Below are 9,235 nucleotides of genomic sequence, written 5' to 3'. Positions count from 1 at the left end.
TTTCTCCTATGATATTGATACAAAAAAGAAAAAAAAAAGAAAGAAAAGTAAGGAATGAGGCATGGCTGGAACTCAATCCCAGTATAACCTCAATCACTTATTCACATCCAAACCTATCTGTTGTCTAATGTGCCAAGAAACTAAGAAGGAGGTACACAGCCTGGACTGAAAATAGGAAAATGATGAGAATAAACAGAATAAAAGTTTTGTAAAAGGAGAAGTTACACATCTATTGAATTTATTATACAGAGCTAATGGGTCAGTGGGATCAGACACATATATTTAAAACAACAGATAAAGAATGAAAACTTTCATTTTCTTAAAAACACAAATGATTAATATGGTATGGACAAAGTAGAGAAGGCAAAAAGAAATCAGGAACAGGGGAAGAGAGAGCTTGAGAGAGAGACCTTTTAAGGAATTTCTGAAGAGTTAAAGAGATGACATCCAGGACTTTAAAGATATTGTGTATCTTATGAGCTTATTCCAGAAGATAAAGCTAAGCAGTGGATTCTAGTAGTTAATGAAAAACACTAGGAATCAAAGTCTTCCCTGGTTTAAAGTCAAATAAATTGATCAGAGAAAGGTTTGGCTCAGGAAAAAGAATCAAAAGTAAGATCAGTCAAGTAGACCCAGTTTCATCTATTAACTTTTTTTCTGAATTTAATTGATGAATTTTTCAAAAGTGAATCTATTTCTCAAGAGAACAAGGGGCCTATTGAGGAGTTGATATATTAGGCCTAGTTTGTTTAAAGTTTCAGTGATGATCAGCTCCATGAATATTAATAGTTTTAGAGGAGTTCCTAATTATCTCTTGATTTTTTAGAACAAATTCTTTCTCTTCCTGCCACTATTAGTAATATATGAAGCCTGTCCAGATGAATTCTATCCATTATTAATATAACGAGAATGGTTTGTGTGACATCAATGTAACCTGGCAGCCAAGGAGAATGGACTGGAATGCACATGCGTGAACAATGACAACTTCTCTATACTAGTCAGTGGGGGCAGAAGACACTGTTGAGTGAGCATGTGTACTGTGTGGCATCACATTTAAAATGGTTGCGCAAACAGAGTAATGGATCTGCATCAAATTTTGCGTTAAGCTTGAATATTCCTCTATGGAAACTGGATGACTCAGAAGGCTTCCAGGGATGATGCAATGAGTGCAGCACAAATCAAAGTGTGGCACAAATGCTTGAAAGATGGTCAAGAATCTATTGAAAGTGATCCACCTTCTGGAAGGCCAGCAACAAGCAGAACTCCTGAGAATGTTGAACGTGTACAGGCTGCAACAACAAAGATGAGCGACAACTGTGTGAGAACTAGAAGCTGATCTGAGAATTCCAAAAATCACTGTGTCTGAGATTTTTATGCAGAATCTTGGCATGAAACATGTCGTGGTAAAATTCATTCCACAGTTTCTGCTACCAGAGCAGAAGGAACATCACGCTGTAGATGCTAATGATGCTGGGAGAACTGACTGAGGTCCCAAAGTGCCTAATTTGAAGGAGACTGAGGCATCATTGTCCTATGTACAGTGTTTCTTGTATCTTGTATCTTCTTCAATAAATGTCTCTACTTTTCATGTTACATGGCTAGATACTTTCAATATATATTTTAAGTACACAAGATCATTCAGAAAGAGCAAAGAGTTAAAGAATTTAGATATTGTTGTGCTTTACAACTGGTTTGTAATTAAAGCAAAAAATATTTAATGACAATTGCACAAAAACTGATGAATCAAATCCCTAGGTCCTTTTGGAAACAAAACAATACAAAATATATATAAAGTCATGAAGAAAGTAATAGCACAAAATTTTAATTATTTAACAAGTAACTCCATAATTCCCTAGAAGCTGAAATCACAGTCATTCTCTCTCCTAATGAAAGTTGGCATTCTGTATGACATTATTTATTGTACGTTCATTCATTGATTCATTCAATGCATATTCATGGGTATCTACTTTGTGGTAGAGACTGTGTTCATGGGTCTAGAGATGAGTTAAGGAAACAGCTCCATAAGACACAGAAACAATTGAACAACTGCATCAGAGTCTGCTAAATATTTTAGAAGGAAAAGCGCAATAAACTCAGGAGTGACATGGGATGTGGGGTATGTGTAAAGACCCACTGTTGGAGGGGTGGTCACAAACAGTATGAAGAAAATAAATTTCAACTGACAACTGAAATGTTCATAGGAGAAGTTAGCATATAAGAGACAAAGTACATAAAGAATGATATTTCAAGAAGAGGCAACACTGTGCATTATAACAGCAACAGAGTGTTTTTCTAAGCCAAAATAGTCTGGTACTGACATAAGAACAGACAAATAGATCAATGGAACAGAATAGAGAGCCCAGAAATAAACCCATGTCTCTATGGTCAATTAATATTTGACAAAGTGGGCATGAGCATACAAAGGGGTAAAAATAGCTTCTTCTATAAATGTTGTTGGGACAACTGGACTGGTACATGCAAAAAAGTGAAATTAGACCAACTTACACCATATGCCAGAATAAACTCAAAATGCATACAAAACTTAAATACAAGTCTTAATATCATAAAAGTCCTACAAGAAAACAGGCAGTAAACTTTCAGATATCCCAAGTAGCAATATTTTTGGTGATATATCTCCTAGGGCAAAGGAAATAAAAGAAAGAATAAACAAATGGGACTACATCAAATTAAAAAGCTTCTGCAGAGCTAAAGAAACCATTGCTGAAATGAAAAGGGCTGACTGTATGAAAGAACATATTTGCCAATGACACACTGGGCAAGAGTCTGATCTCCAAAATATACAAAGAACTCATAGGACTCACCACCAGGAAGACAATACAATTAAAAAATGGGAAAAGGACCTGAATAGACTCTTCTGCAAGGAGGACATACAAATGGCCCTTAGACATATGAAAAAATGCTCAACATCTCTATTCATCAGAGAGATGCAAATTAAAACCACAATAAGATATCGCCTCACACCTGTCAGAATGGCCATTATTAATAAATCAACAACAATAAGTGCTGACTAGGATGTGGAGAAAAGGGAACTCTAGTGCACTGTTGGTGGAATGGAGACTGGTGCAGCCACTGTGAAAAACAGTATGGAATTTCCTCAAAAAACCAAAAGTGGAACTACCTTTTGACCCAATTATTCCATTGCTAAGAATATACCCTAAGAATCCTGAATCACCAATTCAAAAAAAAAATTGGTTCATAGCAGCCCTATTTATAATAGCCATGTGCTGGAAACAGCCTAAGTGCCCATTAGTAAATGAGTGGATCAAAAAACTGTGGTACATTTACACAATGGAATACTACACAGCAAAAAGAAAGAAGGAACTCCTATCTTTCACAATAGCATGGATGGAAACAAGAGAATAGTATGCTAAGTGAAATAAGCCAGTAAGTGAAAGACAAATACCATATGACTTCACTTGTAAGAGGAACCTAATGAACAAAAATAAACTAATGAGCAAAACAGAACCAGAGGCATGAAACCATGAAACAGATTGGCATTGGTCAGAGGGGAGAGGGGGGTGGACAGAAGGGGAAGGGACTAGTCAAAGAACATGTATGAATGACTCATGGACCAGGACAACAGTGTGGGGATTGAGTGTGGGAGTGATATGGGGGTGGACAAAGGGGGAAAAATTGGAACAACTGTAATAGAATAACAATTAAAAAGTACAAAAAAAAAAAGAGAGGCTTGGTCTAGGAAATAAAATGGAAAAGAACAGCACAGTTCTAACAGAACTGCAAGTGGGAAAGAACTGCGAGGAGTGATGTTGCCTGTTAAGATCTGCAAAGAATCCTCTAACTGCAGTACAGAAATGAATAATATACTGGCTACATAAATTCAGATATTTTTGTAGTAATGCCTGCCACAGATATCAATTGAAACTACAATATTAGTAGAGGTATGAAAATTAATTGACTGATTGAAAAAACCTGTTTAAGAAGTAGGTGTTACTGCTTCAATGTGATTCTTAGGGATCATTGCAAGAAAAGTTTCGTTAGATCCAGTGAAAAATATAACAGAATGAGTAAGAATGTACAACAGGTAATTAAAAATAAAATGTATAAATCTATCATAAAGTTTCTTTGAAAATGGAAGAAAAATGTCATGATTTAGCAGTGGGAGTGGAGGTGGAAGGTGAGAAATTTGAGCATGATTCCATGCTTAGCAGGAGGCCAATACAAAGAGAAAATTGAAAATATACCAGAAAAGGAAAGCTGGAATTAAAGTGCTATTCTTAATGAGGCAAACGTGGTTGGATTCAGAGCAAATGTAGAAGCATCATCTTTATATAAAAGTATAAATTTTTATAGTAAATAAGAGCAAATAGATATGTTTTTCTTGAAGGATGTGTGGCAGCAGCTTGAGGGACACTTACATGTTAAAGCTCAGAGCTAAATTGATTGGGAATTTAAAGAAAGAGAGACCTAGGGAACTGAGGATATATACAACAAAGGATATATGTGTGTGTGTGTATATATATATATGTGTGTGTGTCCATATATATATATGGAACTGAGAATATATATAGGGGACTGAGGATATACATATAAAAAGTAGTAGAAGCTATGGACCATTAAATTTATCCTAGGACAAAAAAAAAAAAAAAACAGAGAAAACATTTAAGTGAAGCAATAAACAGAAAAAAGAGTGACTAGGGAGCTGAGTACCCCCTTGAGTTTGAAGAACAAATAAAGAAGTGGTAAATAAAGAAAAAAACAGAAAGGGATTTTGATGTAATGTTTGTATGACCTACTTCATCAATAGGCTGTCAAACCCAAGGGAAAACAAGGTCAATAAAGTTTCCAGAGGAAGAAATGGCTAAAGTGGACTCAAGGGGAAAGTTAGGGAGATTAGGAAGATCAGCAATCAAGGGCCAAAGTGATTTTTGATAGGCTATCTAAATATTGAAATCAGGCCAACACCATCCCCAAAACATAAAGAGCATAATTGGGTGGCAAAGATCTTGATGCGGGGGGCTCCGCCCGCAGTCCCCCTCCCCCCGGCCTCCATGGATGAGAATAAGTCTACTAAGACATGATCTGCTTGGGGAGGAAAGGTGGCCAATCTCTCAAAGGAGAAGGGCCAACAGCCTTTTCCTCAATGGGCTTTTATTGGGTTCAATTTGCACAGGAATACAGGTAAAGTTCATCAATCATTGTCAGGCAGTAAGGATCAAACAATAGATAACAAAGAACTCTGAGGGCTTATTCGGAGTGAGGGTCAGTTAGCTGAAGGGCTATAAGACTTTGGGAAACAAACTCATTTCCTGCTTGGACCCTTATCATTTAACTTGAGGCTATTAGCAAAGCAGGTTTCACAGGGTTTTATGCATTCTTTCTTAGGCCTGATTGCCTGGGGGAATCCACCCTTTCCAGCACAAGGCCGCACCCACCTCTGGCATTGTTTCAGCTTAAGTCAGGCAGGGGAAGTAAGGCAGCCAAGAGATTAGGAGACTTCTTGCAGACAGAATGAGGACTCAGGCTATGTCAAACCCAAGGGGCAAGGGTCCATCACCCACTTTTTCTATAGCCCCTCAAGTCTTACCCTGAGGGCCTCTTTGTGACCATGCCTGTCTTAGGTTGTCCCTCCCTTGAGGAATCTTACCCATCATTGGCTAACTGGTCAGGCTCAGGGCCAAGGAGGGTAAAGTGGGCAGAGGTGGCACCCCTGCCAGGGAGATAAGCTTTGTCTCCTTAGTGGCTTATGGTCCCAAGGTCTCTGACTCAGCCTTAGCCATGGAGGGTTACAGCTTCTGAAACCAGGCAGGGCAGTTCCCAATATTGATGAGAGAGCAAAATGAGCAGAATATCTGCAGATGACAGCAGTAGGATATGATATGTCCAAATGGCCATTGTTTCAAAATAACACAAGGATAACCTAAAGATGAAATGTTAATCTGAAATCGGTTTGGTATGGATGCAGAAAACTGGTCCCTTCTCTCACCCTGCCAGATTATATATAAATAAATAAATAAATAAATATACATATACACACACACACACATATAAATTACATGAAATAATCAACTACCTCAAAACCAAATCACCATTTAATTCATGATATCAAAAATTTCCCCTCCAAAATAACACTTTTTTAAATTGATATATCTCTCCTATTTCCTCCTTCCAACTTTTTCCTCTCCATTTGTGTTAAACCTAATACAAATTTCCACATCACAGAAAATGTGTTCACTGTTATATCTGTGGTCATCATATACCACACCAGTGAAAGTATCACTACCACACTAGCAACCTGGACACTAAAGTTTCATCTAGATAATTTCTCAGTGCTTTTTACCCAGCATGTTGAAACAGTCTAAGAGGGCTTAAAATGAACGAAGGTTTTAAGTGAGCAATTTTACCAATATTTGAGAACAAATATTCTGGTTAAAAATATTTTCAGTCTAGAACTAAACACACACACATATATAAGAGGAAGACTCCTAAAACACAGAATTTGTTTATAAAAAATTGTCATTTATTCTTACATGCTTAAACTTCAGTCACCTTCAAAGTATTTTCCATTTGATGCAATACACCCACTGAGACATTATTTCCACTGCTCAAAAGTTGTTGACTCATTAACTGTGATGCCTTTAGTGCTTCTGCTGTTGTTTCACCTCTTCCACATTGGAAAATGTTTCCCTTTGTGGATTTTTCTCATGGGAAACAAACAAACAAAAAAGTCATTCAGGGAGAAACTGGGTGAATAAGGAGGGTGAGGCCTGGGGGTGATGCCATTTTTGGTCAAAAACTGCTGAACACTCAGTGCGGTGTGGGCAGGTGTGCTTGTAAATCACCCATCATGAAATGGGCAAACTCGTTGAAAAGAGTCTTCAAAAAAAATTCACTGAAGCTGAATGCATCTGTCATAACAATGTCAGCCTGTACTACAAGGGACCAGACTTCCAGGAGATAATTCTGTTTCGTGGGGGATACCCCCTTGTACACACACACACACACACACACACGTTTAGTGCAAGAATGCTTCAACTAAGCTGATTTAAGCATGGAGCTAATGCCTATGCCTACTTGAATTGATTTATAGTTTCTCATAATATTTGCTATTGAAAATACCTATGATGAGTTTGATTAGGAAATAATTATTTTCAAATTGGCTGTTAGATGTTAAAGAGTATATCTAAAATTTTCTCATGATTATAAATTTTAATTTTTCCAGGTTGAAAATATCAAATCTCAGATTTGTTTAAATTCCAACCAAATATTTAATAAAACAAGGAAATATGCTCAGTTAAACCTTATTAAGGATGCTCTGCTATAAAACTTTGTTAGAAGTTTCTTCATTTGTCATTCAATTCTGATTCCAGGGCTTTTAGTCACAAGATTATATTCTTAGCCTTGTAATTAAAACAGATTAAGATGATACAGCTCCCTCCTGCTCCAGAGAGGCTCAGAGGACTGAATATGGGCTATGCCATTTTTTGTTTTGTTTTGTTTTGTTACAGGCTTTGTCACAGAAATCAGGTGTTAGAATTGTATGGCTTCGTAAGTTCCTTGAAAGATAATACTATAGTTTAAACCTTTACCATGTTTTCTAAATTCTCTGTATGGTCATTCTGATCCTTCCCTTTATTTGCTTAGAAATCAAAGAGAAGACAGAAGCTGATGCAGAAAATAATATGTGCAATTGATAATTGGCCAAAGGCTAGCAACCCATGCCTACTTTTCCAGGGCATTCTGTGCTTTTTTATTCTGGTTCATTATCCTTGAAACCTGAATAAGTATGAGAATGAAACCAAATGTCACAAATCAATTAATGGAAAAATGAAATTATCTTTCAGCGCTTTGATTATCCCACATCATGTACAAGACAGTTGGTCCCTGGGACAATTATTAGTTTACCACATGAGAGATGGGGGCAATCCCCTCCAAGTTCCTGTGTATCTGTGCAATCATCCAAAACATTATTTACTGAACAGAAACATTCTCTAACCTCTGACAAATACTACTGAGTGAGCAATACATGCCAGTTCCAAAAGTTCAAATAATTAAAGGATATAGTCTCTGCAGTTGCAGTCTCTTTAATATTCTGTACCTGCAAGGATGTGGTCTGGATACAGTTTGTTATTAACAAAATTAGTTTTGACTCTCTAGTTTTAGGATTCCTGATAAAAGTGAACAAACTTCCAAAATAGCCAAGTGCTTTGAGAACAGAATCTCACATGCCATACCCAGCCGCCTGCTTTAGTAATCTTGTGTGCGCTACCCCAGTGTCATACGACTATTCTAGATGACGCCATTTAATTCCTCTGATAATATGACTCAGTGATGTATCACTAACACTAAGCACTATTCTCCCTTTTCCTGTCCTATAGCTCCAAGATAAATATAATTCAGATCATTTACTTGACTTCCTGGTAAATATTAGTGAGAGGCAAACGTATATTCCACTGTATTTATTTAAATTACTTTCTGTTAAAGATCCAGTTATTCGACATGCTATATGTCATTCGTAGCATCTGACGACATTGTCTAAAAGACTTTAGGCTATGAAGAAAAGTGATTTAAATAAAAGTTATATATTTTGTAGATCGCTGTGCTTTGAAAATGTTCTGAGTGGCCAAATAAGTAGTTGAATACTACATATAAACGTCTCAAGAGATTTTAGGGGTTCTGGGTTGCTATAACAAAATGAGTAATTCAAATAAATTTGATGTTTTTGATAGCTTGACCTTTTTATCATTAGAAATTGCTTCTATTTCCACACACAATTTTCTGTTTTAAATTCCAAGTTTTAGTTTAATAAAAACATATAAAATAAAATGATTTTTTAACTCTTTTCAAGTGTACCATTCAGTGGCATTAGTTACATCAACAATACTGGGCAGTCATTACTACTATGAATTTCCAAAACTTATTCATTGCTTCAAACACGAACTCTGTAGCCATTACGTAGTCTCTCCCTATCCTTCTCTTGCTCCAAACCCTGGGAAACGTCAATCTGTTTCTAACTTTAAGTACTCTAGATATTTCATAGAAGTTGAATTATGCAATGTTTGTTCTTTCGTGTCTGGTTTCGCTTCAGTACAATAGGTTTAAGTTCCACATATGTCAGAGCAGGTGTCAAAACAATTGTGTTTACATACAGCACATTTTGTATAGAATTGTTTGCATCCATTCATCCAGTGATAAATACTTGAACTGTTCCCATTTTCTGGCTATTGTGAACAATGTTGCAATCAACACTGGCACA

This window comes from Desmodus rotundus, chromosome 4 (genome assembly GCF_022682495.2).
Source record: "Desmodus rotundus isolate HL8 chromosome 4, HLdesRot8A.1, whole genome shotgun sequence".
Classification (NCBI taxonomy): domain Eukaryota; kingdom Metazoa; phylum Chordata; class Mammalia; order Chiroptera; family Phyllostomidae; genus Desmodus; species Desmodus rotundus.
The sequence above is the reverse complement of the archived record's forward strand: the minus strand, read 5'-3'. Positions refer to the sequence as shown.